Consider the following 13288-nt stretch of genomic DNA (forward strand, 5'->3'; position numbering starts at 1 on the left):
TCAGACCTGATGTGCCTCGTTTCTGCGTAGTCTGCGTAGCCATAGGCCAGCCCTCAGACCCGATGTGCCTCGTTTCTGCGTATAGGCAGCGTAGCCATAGGCCAGCCCTCAGACCCGATGTGCCTCGTTTCTGCGTATAGGCTGCGTAGCCATAGGCCAGCCCTCAGACCTGATGTGCCTCGTTTCTGAGTATAGGCTGCGTAGCCATAGGCCAGCCCTCAGACCTGATGTGCCTCGTTTCTGCGTATAGGCAGCGTAGCCATAGGCCAGCCCTCAGACCCGATGTGCCTCGTTTCTGCGTATAGGCTGCGTAGCCATAGGCCAGCCCTCAGACCTGATGTGCCTCGTTTCTGAGTATAGGCTGCGTAGCCATAGGCCAGCCCTCAGACCCGATGTGCCTCGTTTCTGCGTATAGGCTGCGTAGCCATAGGCCAGCCCTCAGACCTGATGTGCCTCGTTTCTGCGTATAGGGTGCGTAGCCATAGGCCAGCCCTCAGACCTGATGTGCCTCGTTTCTGCATATAGGCTGCGTAGCCATAGGCCAGCCCTCAGACCTGCTGTGCCTCGTTTCTGCATATAGGCTGCGTAGCCATAGGCCAGCCCTCAGACCTGCTGTGCCTCGTTTCTGCATATAGGCTGCGTAGCCATAGGCCAGCCCTCAGACTGCTGTGCCTCGTTTCTGCATATAGGCTGCGTAGCCGTAGGCCAGCCCTCACACCCGATGTGCCTCGTTTCTGCGTATAGGCTGCAAAGCCATAGGCCAACCCTCACACCCGATGTGCCTCGTTTCTGTGTATAGGCAGCGTAGCCGTAGGCCAGCCCTCAGACCTGATGTGCCTCGTTTCTGCATATAGGCTGCGTAGCCATAGGCCAGCCCTCAGACCCGATGTGCCTCGTTTCTGCGTATAGGCAGCGTAGCCGTAGGCCATCCCTCAGACCTGCTGTGCCTCGTTTCTGTGTATAGTCTGCGTAGCCGTAGGCCAGCCCTCAGACCTGATGTGCCTCGTTTCTGCATATAGGCTGTGAAGCCATAGGCCAGCCCTCAGACCCGATGTGCCTCGTTTCTGCGTATAGGCAGCGTAGCCGTAGGCCAGCCCTCAGACCCGACGTGCCTCGTTTCTGAGTATAGGCTGCGTAGCCATAGGCCAGCCCTCAGACCTGATGTGCCTCATTTCTGCGTATAGGCTGCGTAGCCATAGGCCAGCCCTCAGACCCGCTGTGCCTCGTTTCTACATATAGGCTGCCTAGCCGTAGGCCAGCCCTCACACCCGATGTGCCTCGTTTCTGCGTATAGGCTGCGTAGCCATAGGCCAGCCCTCAGACCCGATGTGCCTCGTTTCTGCGTATAGGCAGCGTAGCCATAGGCCAGCCCTCAGACCCGATGTGCCTCGTTTCTGCGTATAGGCTGCGTAGCCATAGGCCAACCCTCAGACCCGATGTGCCTCGTTTCTGCGTATAGGCAGCGTAGCCATAGGCCAGCCCTCAGACCCGATGTGCCTCGTTTCTGCGTATAGGCTGCGTAGCCATAGGCCAGCCCTCACACCCGATGTGCCTCGTTTCTGAGTATAGGCTGCGTAGCCATAGGCCAACCCTCAGACCCGATGTGCCTCGTTTCTGAGTATAGGCTGCGTAGCCATAGGCCAACCCTCAGACCCGATGTGCCTCGTTTCTGAGTATAGGCTGCGTAGCCATAGGCCAACCCTCAGACCTGATGTGCCTCGTTTCTGCATATAGGCTGCCTAGCCATAGGCCAACCCTCAGACCCGATGTGCCTCATTTCTGAGTATAGGCTGCGTAGCCATAGGCCAGCCCTCAGACCCGATGTGCCTCGTTTCTGAGTATAGGGTGCGTAGCCATAGGCCAGCCCTCAGACCCGATGTGCCTCGTTTCTGCATATAGGCTGCGTAGCCATAGGCCAGCCCTCAGACCTGATGTGCCTCGTTTCTGCGTATAGGCTGCGTAGCCATAGGCCAGCCCTCAGACCCGATGTGCCTCGTTTCTGCGTATAGGCTGCGTAGCCATAGGCCAACCCTCACACCCGATGTGCCTCGTTTCTGAGTATAGGCTGCGTAGCCGTAGGCCAGCCCTCAGACCTGATGTGCCTCGTTTCTGAGTACAGGCTGCGTAGCCGTAGGCCAGCCCTCAGACCTGATGTGCCTCGTTTCTCAGTACAGGCTGCGTAGCCGTAGGCCAGCCCTCAGACCTGCTGTGCCTCGTTTCTGAGTACAGGCTGCGTAGCCGTAGGCCAGCCCTCAGACCTGCTGTGCCTCGTTTCTGCATATAGGCTGCGTAGCCGTAGGCCAGCCCTCACACCCGATGTGCCTCGTTTCTGCGTATAGGCTGCATAGCCATAGGCCAGCCCTCAGACCCGCTGTGCCTCGTTTCTGCATATAGGCTGCGTAGCCGTAGGCCAGCCCTCAGACCTGATGTGCCTCGTTTCTGCGTATAGGCTGCGTAGCTATAGGCCAGCCTTCACAGCCGATGTGCCTCGTTTCTGCGTATAGGCTGCATAGCCATGGGCCAGCCCTCAGACCTGATGTGCCTCGTTTCTGAGTATAGGCTGCGTAGCCATAGGCCAGCCCTCAGACCCGATGTGCCTCGTTTCTGCGTATAGGCTGCGTAGCCGTAGGCCAGCCCTCAGACCCGATGTGCCTCGTTTCTGCGTATAGGCTGCGTAGCCATAGGCCAGCCCTCAGACCTGATGTGCCTCGTTTCTGCGTATAGGCTGCGTAGCCATAGGCCAACCCTCACACCCGATGTGCCTCGTTTCTGAGTATAGGCTGCCTAGCCGTAGGCCAGCCCTCACACCCGATGTGCCTCGTTTCTGCGTATAGGCTGCGTTGCCATAGGCCAGCCCTCAGACCCGATGTGCCTTGTTTCTGCGTATAGGCAGCGTAGCCATAGGCCAGCCCTCAGACCCGATGTGCCTCGTTTCTGCGTATAGGCTGCGTAGCCATAGGCCAGCCCTCACACCCGATGTGCCTCGTTTCTACATATAGACTGCCTAGCCATAGGCCAACCCTCACACCCGATGTGCCTCGTTTCTGAGTATAGGCTGCGTAGCCATAGGCCAGCCCTCAGACCTGCTGTGCCTCGTTTCTGAGTATAGCGTGCGTAGCCATAGGCCAGCCCTCAGACCCGATGTGCCTCGTTTCTGAGTATAGGCTGCGTAGCCATAGGCCAGCCCTCAGACCCGATGTGCCTCGTTTCTGAGTATAGGGTGCGTAGCCATAGGCCAGCCCTCAGACCCGATGTGCCTCGTTTCTGTGTATAGGCTGCGTAGCCATAGGCCAGCCCTCAGACCCGATGTGCCTTGTTTCTGCATATAGGCTGCGTAGCCGTAGGCCAGCCCTCAGACTTGATGTGCCTCGTTTCTGCGTATAGGCTGCGTAGCCATAGGCCAGCCCTCAGACCTGATGTGCCTCGTTTCTGCGTATAGGCTGCGTAGCTATAGGCCAGCCTTCACACCCGATGTGCCTCGTTTCTGCGTATAGGCTGCATAGCCATAGGCCAGCCCTCAGACCTGATGTGCCTCGTTTCTGAGTATAGGCTGCGTAGCCATATGCCAGCCCTCAGACCCGATGTGCCTCGTTTCTGCATATAGGCTGCGTAGCCATAGGCCAGCCCTCAGACCTGCTGTGCCTCGTTTCTGCATATAGGCTGCGTAGCCGTAGGCCAGCCCTCACACCCGATGTGCCTCGTTTCTGCGTATAGACTGCGTAGCCGTAGGCCAGCCCTCAGACCCGATGTGCCTCGTTTCTGCATATAGGCTGCGTAGCCGTAGGCCAGCCCTCACACCCGATGTGCCTCGTTTCTGCGTATAGACTGCGTAGCCATAGGCCAGCCCTCAGACCCCATGTGCCTCGTTTCTGCGTATAGGTTGCGTAGCCATAGGCCAGCCCTCAGACCCCATGTGCCTCGTTTCTGCGTATAGGCTGCCTAGCCGTAGGCCAGCCCTCAGACCTGATGTGCCTCGTTTCTGTGTATAGGCAGCGTAGCCATAGGCCAGCCCTCACACCCGATGTGCCTCGTTTCTGCGTATAGGCTGCATAGCCATAGGCCAACCCTCACACCCAATGTGCCTCGTTTCTGGGTATAGGCTGCGTAGCCATAGGCCAACCCTCACACCCGATGTGCCTCGTTTCTCAGTATAGGCTGCGTAGCCATAGGCAAGCCCTCAGACCCGATGTGCCTCGTTTCTGAGTATAGGGTGCGTAGCCGTAGGCCAGCCCTCAGACCTGATGTGCCTCGTTTCTGTGTATAGGCAGCGTAGCCATAGGCCAGCCCTCACACCCGATGTGCCTCGTTTCTGCGTATAGGCTGCATAGCCATAGGCCAACCCTCACACCCAATGTGCCTCGTTTCTGGGTATAGGCTGCGTAGCCATAGGCCAACCCTCACACCCGATGTGCCTCGTTTCTCAGTATAGGGTGCGTAGCCGTAGGCCAGCCCTCACACCCGATGTGCCTCGTTTCTGCGTATAGACTGCGTAGCCGTAGGCCAGCCCTCAGACCTGATGTGCCTCATTTCTGCGTATAGGCTGCGTAGCCATAGGCCAGCCCTCAGACCCGCTGTGCCTCGTTTCTACATATAGGCTGCCTAGCCGTAGGCCAGCCCTCACACCCGATGTGCCTCGTTTCTGCGTATAGGCTGCGTAGCCATAGGCCAGCCCCCAGACCTGATGTGCCTCGTTTCTGCGTATAGGCAGCGTAGCCATAGGCCAGCCCTCAGACCCGATGTGCCTCGTTTCTGCATATAGGCTGCGTAGCCATAGGCCAGCCCTCAGACCCGATGTGCCTCGTTTCTGCGTATAGGTTGCGTAGCCATAGGCCAGCCCTCAGACCCGATGTGCCTCGTTTCTGCGTATAGGCTGCGTAGCCATAGGCCAACCCTCAGACCCGATGTGCCTTGTTTCTGAGTATAGGCTGCGTAGCCGTAGGCCAGCCCTCACACCCGATGTGCCTCGTTTCTGAGTATAGGTTGCGTAGCCATAGGCCAGCCCTCAGACCCGATGTGCCTCGTTTCTGCGTATAGGCTGCCTAGCCGTAGGCCAGCCCTCAGACCTGATGTGCCTCGTTTCTGCGTATAGGCTGCGTAGCCATAGGCCAGCCCTCAGACCCGATGTGCCTCGTTTCTGCGTATAGGTTGCGTAGCCATAGGCCAGCCCTCAGACCCGATGTGCCTCGTTTCTGCGTATAGGCTGCGTAGCCATAGGCCAACCCTCAGACCCGATGTGCCTTGTTTCTGAGTATAGGCTGCGTAGCCGTAGGCCAGCCCTCACACCCGATGTGCCTCGTTTCTGAGTATAGGTTGCGTAGCCATAGGCCAGCCCTCAGACCCGATGTGCCTCGTTTCTGCGTATAGGCTGCCTAGCCGTAGGCCAGCCCTCAGACCTGATGTGCCTCGTTTCTGCGTATAGGCTGCGTAGCCATAGGCCAACCCTCACACCCGATGTGCCTCGTTTCTGCGTATAGGCAGCGTAGCCATAGGCCAACCCTCAGACCTGATGTGCCTCATTTCTGCGTATAGGCTGCGTAGCCATAGGCCAGCCCTCAGACCCGATGTGCCTCGTTTCTGCGTATAGGCTGCGTAGCCATAGGCCAGCCCTCAGACCCGATGTGCCTCGTTTCTGAGTATAGGCTGCGTAGCCGTAGGCCAGCCCTTAGACCCGATGTGCCTCGTTTCTGAGTACAGGCTGCGTAGCCGTAGGCCAGCCCTCAGACCTGATGTGCCTCGTTTCTGCGTATAGGCTGCGTAGCCATAGGCCAGCCCTCAGACCTGCTGTGCCTCGTTTCTGCATATAGGCTGCGTAGCCATAGGCCAGCCCTCAGACCTGCTGTGCCTCGTTTCTGAGTATAGGCTGCGTAGCCGTAGGCCTGCCCTCACACCCGATGTGCCTCGTTTCTGAATATAGGCTGCGTAGCCATAGGCAAGCCCTCAGACCCGATGTGCCTCGTTTCTGCGTATAGGCAGCGTAGCCATAGGCCAGCCCTCAGACCCGATGTGCCTCGTTTCTGCATATAGGCTGCGTAGCCATAGGCCAGCCCTCAGACCCCATGTGCCTCGTTTCTGCGTATAGGTTGCGTAGCCATAGGCCAGCCCTCAGACCCGATGTGCCTCGTTTCTGCGTATAGGCGGCATAGCCATAGGCCAGCCCTCAGACCCGCTGTGCCTCGTTTCTGCATATAGGCTGCGTAGCCGTAGGCCAGTCCTCACACCCGATGTGCCTCGTTTCTGCGTATAGACTGCGTAGCCATAGGCCAGCCCTCAGACCTGATGTGCCTCGTTTCTGCATATAGGCTGCGTAGCCGTAGGCCAGCCCTCACACCCGATGTGCCTCGTTTCTGCGTATAGACTGCGTAGCCATAGGCCAGCCCTCAGACCCCATGTGCCTCGTTTCTGCGTATAGGCTGCGTAGCCATAGGCCAACCCTCACACCCAATGTGCCTCGTTTCTGGGTATAGGCTGCGTAGCCATAGGCCAACCCTCACACCCGATGTGCCTCGTTTCTGCGTATAGGCTGCATAGCCATAGGCCAACCCTCACACCCGATGTGCCTCGTTTCTGGGTATAGGCTGCGTAGCCATAGGCCAACCCTCACACCCGATGTGCCTCGTTTCTGAGTATAGGCTGCGTAGCCATAGGCAAGCCCTCAGACCCGATGTGCCTCGTTTCTGAGTATAGGCTGCGTAGCCATAGGCCAGCCCTCAGACCCGATGTGCCTCGTTTCTGCGTATAGGTTGCGTAGCCATATGCCAGCCCTCAGACCCGATGTGCCTCGTTTCTGCATATAGGCTGCGTAGCCATAGGCCAGCCCTCAGACCTGCTGTGCCTCGTTTCTGCATATAGGCTGCGTAGCCATAGGCCAGCCCTCAGACCCGATGTGCCTCGTTTCTGTGTATAGGTTGCGTAGCCATATGCCAGCCCTCAGACCCGATGTGCCTCGTTTCTGCATATAGGCTGCGTAGCCATAGGCCAGCCCTCAGACCTGCTGTGCCTCGTTTCTGCATATAGGCTGCGTAGCCGTAGGCCAGCCCTCACACCCGATGTGCCTCGTTTCTGCGTATAGACTGCGTAGCCGTAGGCCAGCCCTCAGACCCGATGTGCCTCGTTTCTGCATATAGGCTGCGTAGCCGTAGGCCATCCCTCACACCCGATGTGCCTCGTTTCTGCGTATAGACTGCGTAGCCATAGGCCAGCCCTCAGACCCCATGTGCCTCGTTTCTGCATATAGGTTGCGTAGCCATAGGCCAGCCCTCAGACCCCATGTGCCTCGTTTCTGCGTATAGGCTGCCTAGCCGTAGGCCAGCCCTCAGACCTGATGTGCCTCGTTTCTGTGTATAGGCAGCGTAGCCATAGGCCAGCCCTCACACCCGATGTGCCTCGTTTCTGCGTATAGGCTGCATAGCCATAGGCCAACCCTCACACCCAATGTGCCTCGTTTCTGGGTATAGGCTGCGTAGCCATAGGCCAACCCTCACACCCGATGTGCCTCGTTTCTCAGTTTAGGCTGCGTAGCCATAGGCAAGCCCTCAGACCCGATGTGCCTCGTTTCTGAGTATAGGGTGCGTAGCCGTAGGCCAGCCCTCAGACCTGATGTGCCTCGTTTCTGTGTATAGGCAGCGTAGCCATAGGCCAGCCCTCACACCCGATGTGCCTCGTTTCTGCGTATAGGCTGCATAGCCATAGGCCAACCCTCACACCCAATGTGCCTCGTTTCTGGGTATAGGCTGCGTAGCCATAGGCCAACCCTCACACCCGATGTGCCTCGTTTCTCAGTATAGGGTGCGTAGCCGTAGGCCAGCCCTCACACCCGATGTGCCTCGTTTCTGCGTATAGACTGCGTAGCCGTAGGCCAGCCCTCAGACCTGATGTGCCTCATTTCTGCGTATAGGCTGCGTAGCCATAGGCCAGCCCTCAGACCCGCTGTGCCTCGTTTCTACATATAGGCTGCCTAGCCGTAGGCCAGCCCTCACACCCGATGTGCCTCGTTTCTGCGTATAGGCTGCGTAGCCATAGGCCAGCCCCCAGACCTGATGTGCCTCGTTTCTGCGTATAGGCAGCGTAGCCATAGGCCAGCCCTCAGACCCGATGTGCCTCGTTTCTGCATATAGGCTGCGTAGCCATAGGCCAGCCCTCAGACCCGATGTGCCTCGTTTCTGCGTATAGGTTGCGTAGCCATAGGCCAGCCCTCAGACCCGATGTGCCTCGTTTCTGCGTATAGGCTGCGTAGCCATAGGCCAACCCTCAGACCCGATGTGCCTCGTTTCTGCGTATAGGCAGCGTAGCCATAGGCCAGCCCTCAGACCCGATGTGCCTTGTTTCTGCGTATAGGCTGCGTAGCCATAGGCCAGCCCTCACACCCGATGTGCCTCGTTTCTGAGTATAGGCTGCGTAGCCATAGGCCAACCCTCAGACCCGATGTGCCTCGTTTCTGAGTATAGGCTGCGTAGCCATAGGCCAACCCTCAGACCCGATGTGCCTCGTTTCTGAGTATAGGCTGCGTAGCCATAGGCCAACCCTCAGACCTGATGTGCCTCGTTTCTGCATATAGAATGCCTAGCCATAGGCCAACCCTCAGACCCGATGTGCCTCGTTTCTGAGTATAGGCTGCGTAGCCATAGGCCAGCCCTCAGACCCGATGTGCCTCGTTTCTGAGTATAGGGTGCGTAGCCATAGGCCAGCCCTCAGACCCGATGTGCCTCGTTTCTGCATATAGGCCAGCCCTCAGACCTGATGTGCCTCGTTTCTGCGTATAGGCTGCGTAGCCATAGGCCAGCCTTCAGACCCGATGTGCCTCGTTTCTGCATATAGGCTGCGTAGCCATAGGCCAACCCTCACACCCGATGTGCCTCGTTTCTGAGTATAGGCTGCGTAGCCGTAGGCCAGCCCTCAGACCTGATGTGCCTCGTTTCTGAGTACAGGCTGCGTAGCCGTAGGCCAGCCCTCAGACCTGCTGTGCCTCGTTTCTGAGTACAGGCTGCGTAGCCGTAGGCCAGCCCTCAGACCTGCTGTGCCTCGTTTCTGCATATAGGCTGCGTAGCCGTAGGCCAGCCCTCACACCCGATGTGCCTCGTTTCTGCGTATAGGCTGCATAGCCATAGGCCAGCCCTCAGACCCGCTGTGCCTCGTTTCTGCATATAGGCTGCGTAGCCGTAGGCCAGCCCTCAGACCTGATGTGCCTCTTTTCTGCGTATAGGCTGCGTAGCTATAGGCCAGCCTTCACACCCGATGTGCCTCGTTTCTGCGTATAGGCTGCATAGCCATAGGCCAGCCCTCAGACCTGATGTGCCTCGTTTCTGAGTATAGGCTGCGTAGCCATAGGCCAGCCCTCAGACCCGATGTGCCTCGTTTCTGCGTATAGGCTGCGTAGCCGTAGGCCAGCCCTCAGACCCGATGTGCCTCGTTTCTGCGTATAGGCTGCGTAGCCATAGGCCAGCCCTCAGACCTGATGTGCCTCGTTTCTGCGTATAGGCTGCGTAGCCATAGGCCAACCCTCACACCCGATGTGCCTCGTTTCTGAGTATAGGCTGCCTAGCCGTAGGCCAGCCCTCACACCCGATGTGCCTCGTTTCTGCGTATAGGCTGCGTAACCATAGGCCAGCCCTCAGACCCGATGTGCCTCGTTTCTGCGTATAGGCAGCGTAGCCATAGGCCAGCCCTCAGACCCGATGTGCCTCGTTTCTGCGTATAGGCTGCGTAGCCATAGGCCAGCCCTCACACCCGATGTGCCTCGTTTCTACATATAGACTGCCTAGCCATAGGCCAACCCTCACACCCGATGTGCCTCGTTTCTGAGTATAGGCTGCGTAGCCATAGGCCAGCCCTCAGACCTGCTGTGCCTCGTTTCTGAGTATAGGGTGCGTAGCCATAGGCTAGCCCTCAGACCCGATGTGCCTCGTTTCTGAGTATAGGCTGCGTAGCCATAGGCCAGCCCTCAGACCCGATGTGCCTCATTTCTGAGTATAGGGTGCGTAGCCATAGGCCAGCCCTCAGACCCGATGTGCCTCGTTTCTGTGTATAGGCTGCGTAGCCATAGGCCAGCCCTCAGACCCAATGTGCCTCGTTTCTGCATATAGGCTGCGTAGCCGTAGGCCAGCCCTCAGACCTGATGTGCCTCGTTTCTGCGTATAGGCTGCGTAGCCATAGGCCAGCCCTCAGACCTGATGTGCCTCGTTTCTGCGTATAGGCTGCGTAGCTATAGGCCAGCCTTCACACCCGATGTGCCTCGTTTCTGCGTATAGGCTGCATAGCCATAGGCCAGCCCTCAGACCTGATGTGCCTCGTTTCTGAGTATAGGCTGCGTAGCCATAGGCCAGCCCTCAGACCCGATGTGCCTCGTTTCTGCGTATAGGCAGCGTAGCCGTAGGCCAGCCCTCAGACCTGATGTGCCTCGTTTCTGCGTATAGGCTGCGTAGCCGTAGGCCAGCCCTCAGACCTGATGTGCCTCGTTTCTGCGTATAGGCTGCGTAGCCATAGGCCAACCCTCACACCCGATGTGCCTCGTTTCTGCGTATAGGCTGCGTAGCTATAGGCCAGCCCTCAGACCCGATGTGCCTCGTTTCTACATATAGGCTGCCTAGCCGTAGGCCAGCCCTCAGACCCGATGTGCCTCGTTTCTGCGTATAGGCTGCGTAGCCATAGGCCAGCCCTCAGACCCGATGTGCCTCGTTTCTGCGTATAGGCAGAGTAGCCATAGGCCAGCCCTCAGACCCGATGTGCCTCGTTTCTGCGTATAGGCTGCGTAGCCATAGGCCAGCCCTCACACCCGATGTGCCTCGTTTCTACATATAGGCTGCCTAGCCATAGGCCAACCCTCACACCCGATGTGCCTCGTTTCTGAGTATAGGCTGCGTAGCCATAGGCCAGCCCTCAGACCTGCTAGGCCTCGTTTCTGAGTATAGGGTGCGTAGCCATAGGCCAGCCCTCAGACCCGATGTGCCTCGTTTCTGAGTATAGGCTGCGTAGCCATAGGCCAGCCCTCAGACCCGATGTGCCTCGTTTCTGAGTATAGGGTGCGTAGCCATAGGCCAGCCCTCAAACCCGATGTGCCTCGTTTCTGTGTATAGGCTGCGTAGCCATAGGCCAGCCCTCAGACCCGATGTGCCTCGTTTCTGCGTATAGGCTGCGTAGCCATAGGCCAGCCCTCAGACCTGCTGTGCCTCGTTTCTGAGTATAGGCTGCGTAGCCGTAGGCCTGCCCTCACACCCGATGTGCCTCGTTTCTGAATATAGGCTGCGTAGCCATAGGCAAGCCCTCAGACCCGATGTGCCTCGTTTCTGTGTATAGACTGCATAGCCATAGGCCAGCCCCCAGACCTGATGTGCCTCGTTTCTGCGTATAGGCAGCGTAGCCATAGGCCAGCCCTCAGACCCGATGTGCCTCGTTTCTGCATATAGGCTGCGTAGCCATAGGCCAGCCCTCAGACCCCATGTGCCTCGTTTCTGCGTATAGGTTGCGTAGCCATAGGCCAGCCCTCAGACCCGATGTGCCTCGTTTCTGCGTATAGGCTGCATAGCCATAGGCCAGCCCTCAGACCCGCTGTGCCTCGTTTCTGCATATAGGCTGCGTAGCCGTAGGCCAGTCCTCACACCCGATGTGCCTCGTTTCTGCGTATAGACTGCGTAGCCATAGGCCAGCCCTCAGACCTGATGTGCCTCGTTTCTGCATATAGGCTGCGTAGCCGTAGGCCAGCCCTCACACCCGATGTGCCTCGTTTCTGCGTATAGACTGCGTAGCCATAGGCCAGCCCTCAGACCCCATGTGCCTCGTTTCTGCGTATAGGCTGCGTAGCCATAGGCCAACCCTCACACCCAATGTGCCTCGTTTCTGGGTATAGGCTGCGTAGCCATAGGCCAACCCTCACACCCGATGTGCCTCGTTTCTGCGTATAGGCTGCATAGCCATAGGCCAACCCTCACACCCGATGTGCCTCGTTTCTGGGTATAGGCTGCGTAGCCATAGGCCAACCCTCACACCCGATGTGCCTCGTTTCTGAGTATAGGCTGCGTAGCCATAGGAAAGCCCTCAGACCCGATGTGCCTCGTTTCTGAGTATAGGCTGCGTAGCCATAGGCCAGCCCTCAGACCCGATGTGCCTCGTTTCTGCGTATAGGTTGCGTAGCCATATGCCAGCCCTCAGACCCGATGTGCCTCGTTTCTGCATATAGGCTGCGTAGCCATAGGCCAGCCCTCAGACCTGCTGTGCCTCGTTTCTGCATATAGGCTGCGTAGCCATAGGCCAGCCCTCAGACCCGATGTGCCTCGTTTCTGCGTATAGGTTGCGTAGCCATATGCCAGCCCTCAGACCCGATGTGCCTCGTTTCTGCATATAGGCTGCGTAGCCATAGGCCAGCCCTCAGACCTGCTGTGCCTCGTTTCTGCATATAGGCTGCGTAGCCGTAGGCCAGCCCTCACACCCGATGTGCCTCGTTTCTGCGTATAGACTGCGTAGCCGTAGGCCAGCCCTCAGACCCGATGTGCCTCGTTTCTGCATATAGGCTGCGTAGCCGTAGGCCAGCCCTCACACCCGATGTGCCTCGTTTCTGCGTATAGACTGCGTAGCCATAGGCCAGCCCTCAGACCCCATGTGCCTCGTTTCTGCGTATAGGTTGCGTAGCCATAGGCCAGCCCTCAGACCCCATGTGCCTCGTTTCTGCGTATAGGCTGCCTAGCCGTAGGCCAGCCCTCAGACCTGATGTGCCTCGTTTCTGTGTATAGGCAGCGTAGCCATAGGCCAGCCCTCACACCCGATGTGCCTCATTTCTACATATAGGCTGCCTAGCCGTAGGCCAGCCCTCACACCCGATGTGCCTCGTTTCTGCGTATAGGCTGCGTAGCCATAGGCCAGCCCTCAGACCCGATGTGCCTCGTTTCTGCGTATAGGCAGCGTAGCCATAGGCCAGCCCTCAGACCCGATGTGCCTCGTTTCTGCGTATAGGCTGCGTAGCCATAGGCCAACCCTCAGACCCGATGTGCCTCGTTTCTGCGTATAGGCAGCGTAGCCATAGGCCAGCCCTCAGACCCGATGTGCCTCGTTTCTGCGTATAGGCTGCGTAGCCATAGGCCAGCCCTCACACCCGATGTGCCTCGTTTCTGAGTATAGGCTGCGTAGCCATAGGCCAACCCTCAGACCCGATGTACCTCGTTTCTGAGTATAGGCTGCGTAGCCATAGGCCAACCCTCAGACCCGATGTGCCTCGTTTCTGAGTATAGGCTGCGTAGCCATAGGGCAACCCTCAGACCTGATGTGCCTCGTTTCTGCATATAGGCTGCCTAGCCATAGGCCA

General features: G+C 58.1%; 1 protein-coding gene across 1 annotated transcript in view; it reads left to right on the forward strand.

The window, feature by feature from the left end:
* KIAA2012 (KIAA2012 ortholog) overlaps positions 1-13288 on the forward strand; it is a 353000-nt gene that overhangs the window by 260464 nt on the left and 79248 nt on the right. The gene's annotated exons all lie outside the window — the stretch shown is intronic.

The sequence above is a fragment of the Pseudophryne corroboree genome, chromosome 7 (assembly GCF_028390025.1).
Source record: "Pseudophryne corroboree isolate aPseCor3 chromosome 7, aPseCor3.hap2, whole genome shotgun sequence".
In the NCBI taxonomy this organism is placed as follows: domain Eukaryota; kingdom Metazoa; phylum Chordata; class Amphibia; order Anura; family Myobatrachidae; genus Pseudophryne; species Pseudophryne corroboree.